The 16,629-nt window shown below is 44.2% G+C and overlaps 1 pseudogene; it reads left to right on the top strand.

Annotated features, from left to right (window-relative positions):
• Positions 1-16,629, top strand: part of LOC121539704 — a 44,122-nt pseudogene that overhangs the window by 3,781 nt on the left and 23,712 nt on the right.

Genomic DNA, 16,629 nt, shown 5'->3' with positions numbered 1-16,629 from the left:
TCCTGTAGCCCATCCCAGCCTTGTGCAGGTCTACAATTTTATCCCTGATGTCCTTACACAGCTCTCTGGTCTTGGCCATTGTGGAGAGGTTGGAGTCTGTTTGATTGAGTGTGTGGATAGGTGTCTTTTATACAGGTAACGAGTTCAAACAGGTGCCGTTAATACAGGTAATGAGTGGAGAACAGGAGGGCTTCTTAAAGAAAAACTAACAGGTCTGTGAGAGCCGGAATTCTTACTGGTTGGTAGGTGATCAAATACTTATGTCATGCAATAAAATGCAAATTAATTACTTAAAAATCATACAATGTGATTTTCTGGATTTTTGTTTTAGATTCCGTCTCACAGTTGAAGTGTACCTATGATAAAAATTACAGACCTCTACATGCTTTGAAAGTAGGAAAACCTGCAAAATCGGCAGTGTATCAAATACTTGTTCTCCCCACTGTAGTTAGCTAGCTAAGTAGATCACGTTTGCTGGCTAGTTAGCTTCACTTGCTAGCTACAAAACGTTAGCTGCCAGCTAGCTAACTAACATCGACATGACAAAATGTCCATTCAATAGATGGGTTAGCTGACAACGTCACGAAAATGATGTGCATGCTTCCATGGGGCAGAAATCAGCGTGTTGTTGTTATTCTGGATGGCCAGATTGCTAGCAAGAATGACAAGATACTGCCATGTGGGGAATATTAAGTGGATCGTTTCATCTTGTTATTGATACCAGTATCAACATGTATGCACTCACTAACTGTTAGTCGCTCTGGATAAGAGCGTCTGCTAAATGACTAAAATGTAAATGTAAAAATGTTCATAGAAGACCAGCAGGGTCAAATAATAATCACAGTGGTTGTAGAGGGTGCAACAGTTCAGAACCTCAGGAGTAAATGTCAGTTGGCTTTTCATATCCATTCTTATTCACAGAAAAAAAGATAGTATAGTAACTTTAATTTGGAACTTTTAGCCACAACTAGGGGTTGGTTGCAAAGGGAGTGTACATTACTGGAAACGTTCAAAGTTTACCAGTAAACTACCAGAATGTTTGTATCTTTCAAGGATTTCATGTAATTTATCACAAGACATCTAGTGGCCCTTTTGGGTACTTCAGATTATCACAGGTGTCTGTCATTGTCTCTGGCCCTCTGTGTGGCCTTATCATGTGTAAAATATATAAAATAATCAAAGAATATGATTTTAAAATAAAAAACAGAATGACAAAGCTGTAAAACATTTTCCTAAATATAAATCATCAACAGCATGAAATATCCTTTATGTATTTTTTACACATTTTATTTATTTTACTATGTCAATAAGTCTTTGATGTAAATGTTTTGACACCAAACAGATTCCGGTAACTTTGGTAAATGACCGGTAGCTTTTCAACCCTAGCCACAACACTCCAAATGACAAAAGCATTTAATTCTGGCATGCATTTTTTTCACACTCAGAACAGCTCAACGCTTCAGTCACCTCTTATTCCTATATACAACAGACCACTGGACTCCCGAGTGGCGCAGTGGTCTAAGGCACTGCATCTCAGTGCTTGAGGCATCACTACAGACCCCCTGGTTCAATTCCAGGCTGTATCACAACCGGCTGTGATTGGGAGTCTCATAGGGCGGCGCACAATTGGCCCAGTGTCGTCCGGGTTTGGCCTGTGTAGGCCGTCATAGTAAATAAGAATTTGTTCTTAACTGACTTGCCTAGTTAAATAAAATATATATACATATATCTCCCCACACCACCTCATCCCCATGACACTGTGTGAGGCAGCAGAAGGTAGTTGGCACCAGTAGAAAGCGCCAACCTCCGCCTCCGCCTCATGCCGGACTGTCTGCCAGCCTGTGTGAGGGGAAAGAGAGGGACAATGCCACTTGGGAGATGTGAACAGACTGGAATGACCTCTTCCTCACCAGCCTTGGCCTGGAATCCTGGATTCTCTTGTATTTCCGTGCGTGGCAGAATTCCTTTGCCACAGATGAAAAGCGCAGGAATGTTGCAGCGACACAAAAGGGTAACGAAGAAAAACGCCAGTTCGATGCGGAACTGGACAAAGGTATTATCGGGTAGGAAAAGCTAAGTTAGCCGTACTCTTGACCGGATGGCGAGGCTGGCCAAAGCGTGTTTGGACCAAACGTGGTAGCCGATGGTTTTCGGGGAGGCTTTACTCCTACCACCACAATTAAAAACAAAACCAGCTAAAAACAAAACCAGCCAACAAAAGGTGTCCGAATTCCGCTTACTCCTGCTTAATGGTTTGACTCTAGGCACTTTTCAACTTCCCCCAAAACAAAGGACAAAGAAACACCCATATTTCATCCAAGTCACACATGAAAAAATCACTATCACACGTTGTATCCTTTCCCCACATTATGCTTTACTCCTTTTGTAAGTTCACCACCACCCTCCCTTTTCCTCTCCCTCCTCCTCTCCATTGCTGGCGTATTCAGACAGTTATTTTGCCTCCTCGGTGCTATTTGTAAGGTGGGGTGTTGTTGGCAAAGGTTGGCGCTGGTGGAGGGGAATGGGCTCAATGAAAGGAGCCAGCCTGTCTGGACCTCTGCCAGGGCTCCATGGGAGAAATAACCACAGCAGAGTTGCATGTGTGTGTGTGTAAGGGAGAGAGGGAGGGATGATGGGAAGATGGTGGGAGGAGAGAGATGGCAGGAGAATGTAACACTGAGAGAAAGGGAGAACGAGAGAAGAGAGAGAAAGAGAAAGTTAGATTCTGGCACAGAGCGAGCTTCTGTTTGACGACCACTACGTGTTCTCTCCCTTTTCTCCTCTTACTTCTGGACCGGGCGCCCGTGCCAGTGCGTTCATCTGCCGTCCAAAGGCATGGCGGTTTCGGAAGCCAAAAGAATCTCGCCATCCGTCCGTCCATCCCTCTGTCACGGTCATCTGTTGCTTTTTTTTTGTTGGCACCATGCATTCCTCCTGGTTATTCTCCTGGTTTCTCCTCCTGGTTCTTCTCCTGGTTCTCCTCCTGGTTCTTCTCCTGGTTTCTCCTCCTGGTTCTCCTCCTTGTTTTCCTCCTGGTTCTCCTCCTAGTTCTCCTCCTGGTTTCTCCTCCTGGTTCTTCTCCTGGTTTCTCCTCCTTGTTCTCCTCCTGGTTTCTCCTCCTGGTTCTCCTCCCACTCCATCGCTTTCTCTGTCCTCTTGCCATTTATTTCTCCTCACCTTTCTTTCTTGCCATACTGCGACACTGCTGTTTGCCTCTTCTTGTCTTTTTAGGAGATGGTGGTGGGTGGCAGGGGTACCTGTGTGCCCATGAATAGGTTGGCAGTGCCAGTCTTCCCAATGGCACAAGATGTGACCTGGCACAGAGGAGTGTGATCAGACGGGTGTCTGCTTCAAGCGATCTATTTCAACATTAGGGCCAGGAGATTTTTCTGGTCAAGTCATGTAGTCAGGAAAACCTCATTCAAGATGGCTGTTCGGTGGTGGGTAGAGTCCACTGTGCGGCTCAGGGCGACATTGATTTGTCTCAAAGTTGGCTTTTCTATTTTATAAAGAACTCAGTGTGAACCAACTTAACAATACATTTTATATTGTGAATTTGTATGGACCCTTCTACATATGCCTTTAGGTTAGCACTGGTAATTTCAATGAAAATCCCAAGCATACATAATAATTCCAAAGCATACATAATATTAGACCTTGATGAAAAAGTACTGCATGTCAACTAGGCAAATGAGAAAGCAAAAACAATGTCAACAAAACAAAATCATACAAAGCAAGACTATACTGTGTGGTCCGGCACTACTATTGCCTTTAGGTTAGCATCACAATCACATCTATCATATGATCTGTTCTTAACTGACAGTGACAGACAGCCCACTGTAGAGATAACATTTAACCTATAAAAACAACCAGTCAGGTAGCAGGTGAGGATTGGAGATTTTCACTATTCAGGTCCATGTCAAACGTGTTCTGAAAGCCACCCAGATTTGACACTGACCAAAAGCAAATGCCCCCATTGCACTCTGATGTGTGTGTGTGAGTTTGTACGTATGTGTATGTCTGTCTCTGTGTGTGTGTGCGTGCGTGCGCACACACACTCAGCTGTTTATCCACAGACTAATATTAGTCGGCGCAGCAGCAGTGTAAACCAGCCTTGCTCTCTCGTGAGAGATTTACACACTAAGTCACCTCAGTCGTCTTAACGCTAATCGAGCATCTCATCTCCCGAGTGGCGCAGCGGTCTAAGGCACTGCATCTCAGTGCTTGAGGCATCACTACAGACCCCCTGCTTCGATTCCAGGCTGTATCACAACCGGCCGTGATTGGGGAGTCCCATAGGGCGGCGCACAATTGGCCCAGCGTCATCCGGGTTTGGCCAGTGTAGGCCGTCATTGTAAATAAGAATATGTTCTTAACTGACTTGCCTAGTTAAATAAAAGGTTAAAAATATCTGTGTGCTGCCTTTTCTTTCTGTTTTAGCTCTTTCATTCCTTTCCATCTATTCTATTCCATCCATATCGGCACAGTTGGCATCTCCGGTCCACACCGCCCCCACAACCACTATTATTAAACAGTACTGTAGAACGGGTACAGCTTTACTCCACCATGAAAAGAGACTTCCACCTTTTGAGCAGGTTGTTTAGGCCAGGGGTTCCCAAACCTTTTCACTCACCCCACATCCAGCATTGGGGAACATCCCACGTATATTTCTATGGGCACAAGCACTGTTCATGACACAAACTGTTAACACCCCTCTTGATGGTTTAAAGCTTATTTTTCATGTTTAAAGCACATTTTTCCTGCAATTCTACACATTTTGTCATGGGGTGCATATTTATTTTTCCATTTTAAAGCTAATTGTCACACCATGATCTGTTTCACCTGTCTTTGTGCTTGTCTCCACCCCCCACCAGGTGTCTCCCATCTTCCCCCATTATCCCCTGTGTATTTATACCAGTGTTTTCTGTTTGTCTGTTGCCAGTTCGTCTCGTCAAGCGTACCAGCGTGTTTTTCCGTACTCCTGTTTTCTCCCGTCCCTATTTTCTAGTCCTCCTGGTTTCGACCATTTCTGCCCTGAGCCTGGCCCTGGCCCTGGCCCTGACCCTGACCCTGACCCTGCCTCTGCCTGCCGCCCTGTACCTGTCGGACTCGGACCTGGTTACGAACCTCTGCATGTGCTCGACCTGCCCTTTGCCTGCCTCCTGTGGTTTAATAAATTACCCTGTGTATTGAACCTTCCGTCTCCTGTGTCTGCATCTGGGTCATATCCTGAGTCGTGTTAATTCTATACATTTTGCCATGTCTAATGTGTATTCATGTGATATTTGAGTGACTCAAACATTACAACAAAATCTATGGGCTAAAAAACCTAGCTAAATAAACGTTAGCTGAAATGGGCTAGTTGATCTGGACATGTCTGACAAGTTATAAATAGCTCTCTGTGGTCTGCAATGAGGAAAACTGATGATGCACTACCCAATTTAGAAATGTCACCTTGTGCTTTCTACTATTACAACTTTCAAGACTAAGTCGGATTGATTTAATACCCCTTGCGCTTCAAGAATAGGACTTAGAAATATGGAAATAAAGATTGAGCATAACCCAAAAACGAAGGACTAATTAGCCTACTCTGTTTATGATTTTGTTGTCATGGAGGACTGATCGGGCTCATTGCTTCGAGTTGAAAAATAAATGCTGCTCTCATGAAATGGCATGCTTTGAGCATCTCTCTCTCTCTCTCTCTCTCTCTCTCTCTCTCTCTCTCTCTCTCTCTCAAATTCAAATGTCATATTCAAATGGCTTTATTGGCATGGAAAGTGTTACCACATACACTATATATACAAAAGTATGTGGACACGCCTTCAAATTAGTGGAATTGTCTATTTCAGCCACACCTTTGCTGATCGGTGTATAAAATAGAGCACACAGCCATGCAATCTCCATAGACAAACATTGGCAGTAGAATGGCCTTTCTGAAGAGCTCAGTGACTTTCAACGTGGTACTGTCATAGATGCCACCTTTCCAACAAGTCAATTGCTGCCCCGGTCAACTGTAAGTGCTGTTATTGTGAAGTGGAAACGTCTAGGAGCAACAACGGCTCAGCTGCGAAGTGGTAGGCACACAAGCTCACAGAACGGGACCGCCGAGTGCTGAAGCGCGTAGCGGGTAAAAATCGTCTTTCCTCGGTTGCAACACTCACTACCGAGTTCCAAACTGCATCTGGAAGCAACGTCAGCACAATAACTGTTCGTCTGGAGCTTCATGAAATGGGTTTCCATGGCCAAGCAGCCGCACACAAGCCTAAGATCACTATGCGCAATGCCAAATGTCGGCTGGAGTGGTGTAAAGCTCGCCGCCATTGGCCTCTTGAGCAGTGGAAACGCATTCTCTAGAGTGATGAATCACGCTTCACCATCTGGCAGTCCGACGGACGAATCTTGATTTGGCGGATGCCAGGGAAACGCTACCTGCCCCAATGCATATTGCCAACTGTAAAGTTTGGTGGAGGAGGAATAATGGTCTGGGGCTGTTTTTCATGGTTCTGGCTACGCCCCTTAGTTCCAGTGAAGGGAAATCTTAACGTTACAGCATACTATGTGGCAATAATTTGGGTAAGGCCTGTTTCAGCATGACAATGCCCCCATGCACAAAGCGAGGTCCATACAGAAATGGTTTGTCGAGATTGGTGTGGAAGAACTTGACTGGCCTGCACAGAGCCCTAACCTCAACCTCATCTGACACCTTTGGGATGAATTGGAATGAGATGTTCGACAAGCAAGTGTCCACATACTTTTGATCATGTAGTGTACATTGTCAAAGCAAACATATAAAGTTGAAGTCGGAAGTTTACATACACCTTAGCCAAATATATTTAAACTCAGTTTTCACAATTCCTGACATTTAATCCTGGTAAAAAATCCCTGTCTTAGGTCAGTTAGGATCACCACATGTCAGAATAATAGTACAGAGAATGATTTATTTCAGTTTTATTTCTTTCATCACATTCCCAGTGGGTCAGAAGTTGACATACACTCAATTAGTATTTGGTAGCATTGCCTTTAAATTGTTTAACTTGGGTCAAACGTTTTTGGTAGCCTTCCACAAGCTTCCCACAATAAGTTGGGTGAATTTTGGCCCATTCCTCCTGACAGAGCTGGTGTAACTGAGTCAGGTTTGTAGGCCTCCTTGCTCGCACACGCTTTTTCAGTTCTGCCCACACATTTTCTATAGGATTGAGGTCAGGGCTTTGTGATGGCCACTCCAATACCTTGACTTTGTTGTCCTTAAGCCATTTTGCCACAACTTTGGAAGTATGCTTGAGGTCATTGTCCATTTGGAAGACCCATTTGCAACCAAGGTTTAACTTCCTGACTGATGTCTTGAGATGTTGCTTCAATATATCCACATAATTTTCCTTCCTCATGATGCCATCTATTTTGTGAAGTGCACCAGTCCCTCCTGCAGCAAAGCACCCCCACAGCATGATGCTGCCACCCCCGTGCTTCACGGTTGGGATGGTGTTCTTTGGCTTGCAAGCGTCCCCCTTTTTCCTCCAAACATAACGATGGTCATTATGGCCAAACAGTTATATTTTTGTTTCATCAGACACGAGGACATTTCTCCAAAAAGTCAGATCTTTGTCCCCATGTGCATTGCAAACCGTAGTCTGGCTTTTTTATGGCGGTTTTGGAGCAGTGGCTTCTTCCTTGCTGAGTGGCCTTTCAGGTAGTGTCGATATAGGACTCGTTTTACTGTGGAAATACAGTGGGGAGAACAAGTATTTGATACACTGCCGATTTTGCACGTTTTCCTACTTACAAAGCATGTAGAGGTCTGTAATTTTTTTATCATAGGTACACTTCAACTGTGAGAGACGGAATCTAAAACAAAAATCCAGAAAATCACATTGTATGATTTTTAAGTAATTCATTTGCATTTTATTGCATGACATAAGTATTTGATACATCAGAAAAGCAGAACTTAATATTTGGTACAGAAACCTTTGTTTGCAATTACAGAGATCATACGTTTCCTGTAGGTCTTGACCAGGTTTGCACACACTGCAGCAGGGATTTTGGCCCACTCCTCCATACAGACCTTCTCCAGATGCTTCAGGTTTCGGGGCTGTCGCTGGGCAATACGGACTTTCAGCTCCCTCCAAAGATTTTCTATTGGGTTCAGGTCTGGAGACTGGCTAGGCCACTCCAGGACCTTGAGATGCTTCTTTACGGAGCCACTCCTTAGTTGCCCTGGCTGTGTGTTTCGGGGTCGTTGTCATGCTGGAAGACCCAGCCACGACCCATCTTCAATGCTCTTACTGAGGGAAGGAGGTTGTTGGCCAAGATCTCACGATACATGGCCCCATCCATCCTCCCCTCAATACGGTGCAGTCGTCCTGTCCCCTTTGCAGAAAAGCATCCCCAAAGAATGATGTTTCCACCTCCATGCTTCACGGTTGGGATGGTGTTCTTGGGGTTGTACTCATCCTTCTTCCTCCAAACACAGCTAGTGGAGTTTAGACCAAAAATCTATATTTTTGTCTCATCAGACCACATGACCTTCTCCCTTTCCTCCTCTGGATCATCCAGATGGTCATTGGCAAACTTCAGACGGGCCTGGACATGCGCTGGCTTGAGCAGGGGGACCTTGCGTGCGCTGCAGGATTTTAATCCATGACGGCGTAGTGTGTTACTAATGGTTTTCTTTGAGACTGTGGTCCCAGCTCTCTTCAGGTCATTGACCAGGTCCTGCCGTGTAGTTCTGGGCTGATCCCTCACCTTCCTCATGATCATTGATGCCCCACGAGGTGAGATCTTGCATGGAGCCCCAGACCGAGGGTGATTGACCGTCATCTTGAACTTCTTTCATTTTCTAATAATTGCGCCAACAGTTGTTGCCTTCTCACCAAGCTGCTTGCCTATTGTCCTGTAGCCCATCCCAGCCTTGTGCAGGTCTACAATTGTATCCCTGATGTCCTTACACAGCTCTCTGGTCTTGGCCATTGTGGAGGTTGGAGTCTGTTTGATTGAGTGTGTGGACAGGTGTCTTTTATACGGGTAACGAGTTCAAACAGGTGCAGTTAATACAGGTAATGAGTGGAGAACAGGAGGGCTTCTTAAAGAAAAACAAACAGGTCTGTGAGAGCCGGAATTCTTACTGGTTGGTAGGTGATCAAATACTTATGTCATGCAATAAAATGCAAATTAATTACTTAAAAATCATACAATGTGATTTTTCTGGATTTTAGATTCCGTCTCTCACAGTTGAAGTGTACCTATGATAAAAATTACAGACCTCTACATGCTTTGTAAGTAGGAAAACCTGCAAAATCGGCAGTGTATCAAATACTTGTTCTCCCCACTGTAGATACTTTTGTACCTGGTTCCTCCAGCATCTTCACAAGGTCCTTTGCTGTTGTTCTGGGATTGATTTGCACTTTTCACACCAAAGTATGTTCATCTCTAGGAGACAGAATGCGTCTCCTTCCTGAGCGGTATGACGGCTTCGCGGTCCCATGGTGTTTATACTTGCGTACTATTGTTTGTACAGATGAATGTGGTACTTTCAGGCGTTTGGAAATTGCTCCCAAGGATGAACCAGACTTGTGGTCTACAATTTATTTCCGAGGTCTTGGCTGATTTCTTTTGATTTTCCTATAATGTCAAGCAAAGAGGCACTGAGTTTGAAGGTAGGCCTTGAAATACGTCCACAGGTACACCTCCAATTGAGGACACAGATACAGTAGATAATAATAATAATCTCTCTCGCTCTCTCTTTCTCCATCTCTCTCCCTCTTTCTCTCTCTCTCTCTTTCTCTCTCAATTCAATTCAATTCAATTCAATTTAAGGGCTTTATTGGCATGGGAAACGTGTGTTAACATTGCCAAAGCAAGTGAAGTAGATAGTAAACAAAAGTGAAATAAACAATAAATATTAACAGTAAACATTACACTCAGAAGTTTCAAAAGAATAAATACATTTCAAATGTCATATTATGTATATATACAGTGTCTCTCTCTCTCTCTCTCTCTCTCTCTTTCTCTCTCTCTCTCTCTCTCCAGTAAAGCTCTGGTCCTCCCTCTCTCTTTGCCTCTCCTTCATCTGCAGTCAGCGAACTACCCAGCATGCCCCTCTCTGGCTGCAGCCCCCCCTCCACCCCCGCCCCCCCGTGACCTACTTGGAGGGATTGGGCTCTCTACTGCAGCGTTTTACTACTCAACTCATGTCTCTACTCCTTTCTCTACTCCTCTCTTTACTCTACTTTCTACTCCTCTCTCTACTCCTTTCTCTACGCTTTCTACTACTCTTTACTCATCTCTTTACTCCTCTCTCTACTCCTCTCTACTCTCTCTACTCCTCTCTACTCCTCTCTCTACTCCTCTCTACTCCTCTCTCTACTCCTCTCTACTCCTCTCTACTCCTCTCTCTACTCCTCTCTACTCCTCTCTCTACTCCTCTCTCTACTCCTCTCTACTCCTCTCTCTACTCTCTTCTACTCCTCTCTCTACTACTCTCTACTCCTCTCTCTACTCCTCTCTCTACTCCTCTCTCTACTCTCTTCTACTCCTCTCTACTCCTCTCTCTACTACTCTCTACTCCTCTCTCTACTCCTCCCTACTCCTCTCTCTACTCCTCTCTACTCCTCTCTCTACTCCTCTCTACTCCTCTCTACTCCTCTCTCTACTCCTCTCTCTACTCCTCTCTACTCCTCTCTCTACTCCTCTCTCTACTCCTCTCTACTCCTCTCTCTACTCCTCTCTCTACTCCTCTCTACTCCTCTCTCTACTCCTCTCTACTCTTCTCTCTACTCCTCTCTACTCCTCTCTACTCCTCTCTCTACTCTCTACTACTCTCTACTCCTCTCTAAAGTTGTGTTTTTTAAGTATTCAAACACGGCCTATGTTCACTCCTCAGGAGACAATCAGCATGTTGGGAGGGGATCAGTTTGAGGAAGGCGAGGCCCAGAATCGCTGATCTCCATCATCTAATGAGTAGTTATTTGGGATCCACAGTGATTTGTAGATCGGTGATTCTGTGCAGTCCAACTAATGAAGTCACACTCATACCTGCACAATGGCATGGAGTAGACTGCTTATCAACCGAGGACAGACAGACAGACACCTCCACCCTGCAATGGAAGAGAAAATACAAGACTGCGACAGAGGAGAGGAAGAGAGGAAGGGATGATAAATAATAAATAATATGCCATTTAGCAGACGCTTTTATCCAAAGCGACTTACAGTCATGTGTGCATACATTTTTGTGTATGGGTGGTCCAGGGGATCGAACCCACTACCCTGGCGTTACAAGCGCCGTGCTCTACCAGCTGAGCTACAGGGTGAATATACAGTGGGGAGAACAAGTATTTGATACACTGCCGATTTTGCAGGTTTTCCTACTTACAAAGCATGTAGAGGTCTGTAATTTTTATCATAGGTACACTTCAACTGTGAGAGACGGAATCTAAATCATAAATCCAGAAAATCACATTGTATGATTTTTAAGTAATTAATTTTCATTTTATTGCATGACATAATATTTGATCACCTACCAACCAGTAAGAATTCCGGCTCTCACAGACCTGTTAGTTTTTCTTTAAGAAGCCCTCCTCTTCTCCACTCATTACCTGTATTAACTGCACCTGTTTGAACTCGTTTCCTGTATATATATTTTATATTTATATTATATATATTTTATATTTATATATATATACAGTGGGGGAAAAAAGTATTTAGTCAGCCACCAAATGTGCAAGTTCTCCCACTTAAAAAGATGAGAGAGGTCTGTAATTTTCATCATAGGTACACGTCAACTATGACAGACAAAATGAGAAAAAAATATCCAGAAAATCACATTGTAGGATTTTTTATGAATTTATTTGCAAATTATGGTGGAAAATAAGTATTTGGTCAATAACAAAAGTTTCTCAATACTTTGTTATATACCCTTTGTTGGCAATGACAAAGGTCAAACATTTTCTGTAAGTCTTCATAAGGTTTTCACACACTGTTGCTGGTATTTTGGCTCATTCCTCCATGCAGATCTCCTCTAGAGCTGTGATGTTTTGGGGCTGTCGCTGGGCAACACAGACTTTCAACTCCCTCCAAAGATTTTCTATGGGGTTGAGCTCTGGAGACTGGCTAGGCCACTCCAGGACCTTGAAATGCTTCTTACGAAGCCACTCCTTCGTTGCCCGGGCGGTGTGTTTGGGATCATTGTCATGCTGAAAGACCCAGCCACATTTCATCTTCAATGCCCTTGCTGATGGAAGGAGGTTTTCACTCAAAATCTCACGATACATGGCCCCATTCATTCTTTCCTTTACATGGATCAGTCGTCCTGGTCCCTTTGCAGAAAAACAGCCCCAAAGCATGATGTTTCCACCCCCATGCTTCACAGTAGGTATGGTGTTCTTTGGATGCAACTCAGCATTCTTTGTCCTCCAAACACGACGAGTTGAGTTTTTACCAAAATGTTCTATTTTGGTTTCATCTGACCATATGACATTCTCCCAATCCTCTTCTGGATCATCCAAATGCACTCTAGCAAACTTCAGACGGGCCTGGACATGTACTGGCTTAAGCAGGGGGACACGTCTGGCACTGCATGATTTGTGTGCCTGGCGGCGTAGTGTGTTACTGATGGTAGGCTTTGTTACTTTGGTCCCAGCTCTCTGCAGGTCATTCACTAGGTCCCCCCGTGTGGTTCTGGGATTTTTGCTCACCGTTCTTGTGATCATTTTGAGCCCATGGGGTGAGATCTTGCGTGGAGCCCCAGATCGAGGGAGATTATCAGTGGTCTTGTATGTCTTCCATTTCCTAATAATTGCTCCCACAGTTGATTTCTTCAAACCAAGCTGCTTACCTATTGCAGATTCAGTCTTCCCAGCCTGGTGCAGGTCTACAATTTTGTTTCTGGTGTCCTTTGACAGCTCTTTGGTCTTGGCCATAGTGGAGTTTGGAGTGTGACTGTTTGAGGTTGTGGACAGGTGTCTTTTATACTGATAACAAGTTCAAACAGGTGCCATTAATACAGGTAACAAGTGGAGGACAGAGGAGCCTCTTAAAGAAGAAGTTACAGGTCTGTGAGAGCCAGAAATCTTGCTTGTTTGTAGGTGACCAAATACTTATTTTCCACCATAATTTGCAAATAAATTCATTAAAAATCCTACAATGTGATTTTCTGGATTTATTTTTCTCAATTTGTCTGTCATAGTTGACGTGTACTTATGATGAAAATTACAGGCCTCTCTCATCTTTTTAAGTGGGAGAACATGCACAATTGGTGGCTGACTAAATACTTTTTTTCCCCACTGTATTAGTCATTTAGCAGACGCTCTTATCCAGAGCGACTTACAGTTAGTGCATACATTATTCCCCCCATGGGAATCGAACCCACAACCCTGGCGTTGTAAACGCCATGCTCTACCAACTGAGCTACATCCCTGCCGGCCATTCCCTCCCCTACCCTGGACAACGCTGGGCCAATTGTGCGCCGCCCCATGGGTCTGTATAAAAGACACCTGTCCACACACTCAATCAAACAGACTCCAACCGCTCCACAATGGCCAAAACCAGAGAGCTGTGTAAGGACATCAGGGATAAAATTGTAGACCTGCACAAGGCTGGGATGGGCTACAGGACAATAGGCAAGCAGCTTGATGAGAAGGCAACAACTGTTGGCGCAATTATTAGAAAACTGAAGAAGTTCAAGATGACGGTCAATCACCCTCGGTCTGGGGCTCCATGCAAGATCTCACCTCGTGGGGCATCAATTATCATGAGGAAGGTGAGGGATCAGCCCAGAACTACACGGCAGGACCTGGTCAATGACCTGAAGAGAGCTGGGACCACAGTCTCAAAGAAAACCATTAGTAACAAACTACACCGTCATGGATTAAAATCCTGCAGCGCACGCAAGGTCCCCCTGCTCAAGCCAGCGCATGTCCAGGCCTGTCTGAAGTTTGCCAATGACCATCTGGATGATCCAGAGGAGGAATGGGAGAAGGTCATGTGGTCTGATGAGACAAAAATAGAGCTTTTTGGTCTAAACTCCACTCGCCGTGTTTGGAGGAAGAAGAAGGATGTGTACAACCCCAAGAACACCATCCCAACCGTGAAGCATGGAGGTGGAAACATCGTTCTTTGGGGATGCTTTTCTGCAAAGGGGACAGGACGACTGCACCGTATTGAGGGGAGGATGGATGGGGCCATGTATCGCGAGATCTTGGCCAACAACCTCCTTCCCTCAGTAAGAGCATTGAAGATGGGTCGTGGCTGGGTCTTCCAGCATGACAATGACCCGAAACACACAGCCAGGGCAACTAAGGAGTGGCGCCGTAAGAAGCATCTCAAGGTCCTGGAGTGGCCTAGCCAGTCTCCAGACCTGAACCCAATAGAAAATCTTTGGAGGGAACTGAAAGTCCGTATTGCCCAGCGACAGCCCCGAAACCTGAAGGATCTGGAGAAGGTCTGTATGGAGGAGTGGGCCAAAATCCCTGCTGCAGTGTGTGCAAACCTGGTCAAGACCTACAGGAAACGAATGATCTCTGTAATTGCAAACAAAGGTTTCTGTACCAAATATTAAGTTCTGCTTTTCTGATGTATTAAATATTTATGTCATGCAATAAAATGCAAATTAATTACTTAAAAATCATACAATGTGATTTTCTGGATTTTAGATTCCGTCTCTCACAGTTGAAGTGTACCTATGATAAAAATTACAGACCTCTACATGCTTTGTAAGTAGGAAAACCTGCAAAATTGGCAGTGTATCAAATACTTGTTCTCCCCACTGTAACGCCAAGGTTTTCAGACACTCCATCCTTGGGGTGGTTGGCACTGTGAAGAGACAGCCTATGGGAAGATAGGTTCATTAATATTGATTAATACTGATTAATATTTGGACATGAATCATTGTGGTCATGTTCATAAAGTCTCACCAACTAAAAAAGAGGTACGATACTGCATGTTATGCATACAGGACAGTATTGATAGGTTTGGTTAGCATAACACTTCATAGCTCAGTTAATTTGTTGCATTGGAACATTTAAAGTGAACAATACTATAGGGTGCAATGTCCCTGTTTTATAACTTTCCCAATGAAAGCGTTTAAACGATCCCAAATATATCCCCAAATCAGTTCCCTCTTACCAACACTGAAAATAAACAATTCAGTATTGCTGTAAAGAGTAGCTATTGACAGTAAAAATAAAAAATAAAGATATAATCTGGCTCTTTCTTAACCGGTACTAGAAGTTACCTACTAGGAGAATATCCAAGGAGTGTTTGACTGCAGAGCTGCCACGGTAGCTTTGGGCACCCCGCCACTCAAGGCATTGTAATGCAAGTGTGAGTGCAGGCAAGCAGGGGGCTGAGCGGGCGGGTCGGTGATGAGGGATGGGGGGTGGTGGGCAAGAGGAGTGCTTCTAGCCTGGCTGGCAGACCTTCTGAGTGGAATCCCCTTGGGGTGGTGTGAGCTCCCTCTTGCTGGCGGCCCTGAAACAAGCTGGGGGGGGGGGAAAGAGAGAGAGAGACAGTGGGAAAGAGCAAGAGTTAAAGAAAGAAAGAGAGAGGGAGAGAAAGAGAGTTGGGCACAGAGGAGGGACGGGCATCACTTCACTGGGTGTGATGGATCGGAACACTGCTCTGGATACACTAAGGAGGAGAGGAGCTGTCCTCAGTCACAGGAGGAGGAAGAGAGACAGAGACGGGCCAGTCCTCTGCAGTCCTGTGTGCGTGCGCATGAGCGCTAATCCTTGTTGTCAAGCTTGGCCTAACACCAGAGTTGACCAGCAGATACATTTATTTAAGAGAGAGAGAGAGAGAGGGACTGACAGCTGACAGCCGGGACTGCTTGATTGATGTGAATGTCAGCTCTGAGTTTTACCAGGTCCTTCCTGTGTGTGAGTGTGTGTTTCAGAGACTACACCTGATTCGTCATTATGTAAAATACCGGTCAAAAGTTTTAGAACACCTACTCATACAAGGGTTTTTCTTTATTTTTACTATTTTATACATTGTAGAATAATAGTGAAGACATCAAAACTATGAAATAACACATGGAATCATGTAGTAACCAAAAAAGTGTTAAACTAAATCAAAATATATTTTATATTACTTACTGCACCAGCTGAGTGTGTATATATGTGTCTTACTGCACCAGCTGAGTGTATATATGAGTCTTACTGCACCAGCTGAGTGTATATATGAGTCTTACTGCACCAGCTGAGTGTATATATGAGTCTTACTGCACCAGCTGAGTGTATATATGTGTCTTACTGCACCAGCTGAGTGTATATATGAGTCTTACTGCACCAGCTGAGTGTATATATGTGTCTTACTGCACCAGCTGAGTGTATATATACAGTGCGGAAAAAAAGTATTTAGTCAGCCACCAATTGTGCAAGTTCTCCCACTTAAAAAGATGAGAGAGGCATGTAATTTTCATCATAGGTACACGTCAACTATGACAGACAAAATGAGAAATGTTTTTCCAGAAAATCACATTGTAGGATTTTTAATTAATTTATTTGCAAATTATGGTGGAAAATAAGTATTTGGTCAATAACAAAAGTTTCTCAATACTTTGTTATATACCCTTTGTTGGCAATGACACAGGTCAAACGTTTTCTGTAAGTCTTCACAAGGTTTTCACACACTGTTGCT

Source organism: Coregonus clupeaformis, unplaced genomic scaffold (genome assembly GCF_020615455.1).
Source record: "Coregonus clupeaformis isolate EN_2021a unplaced genomic scaffold, ASM2061545v1 scaf0007, whole genome shotgun sequence".
Classification (NCBI taxonomy): domain Eukaryota; kingdom Metazoa; phylum Chordata; class Actinopteri; order Salmoniformes; family Salmonidae; genus Coregonus; species Coregonus clupeaformis.
The sequence above is the reverse complement of the archived record's forward strand: the minus strand, read 5'-3'. Positions and strand labels throughout refer to the sequence as shown.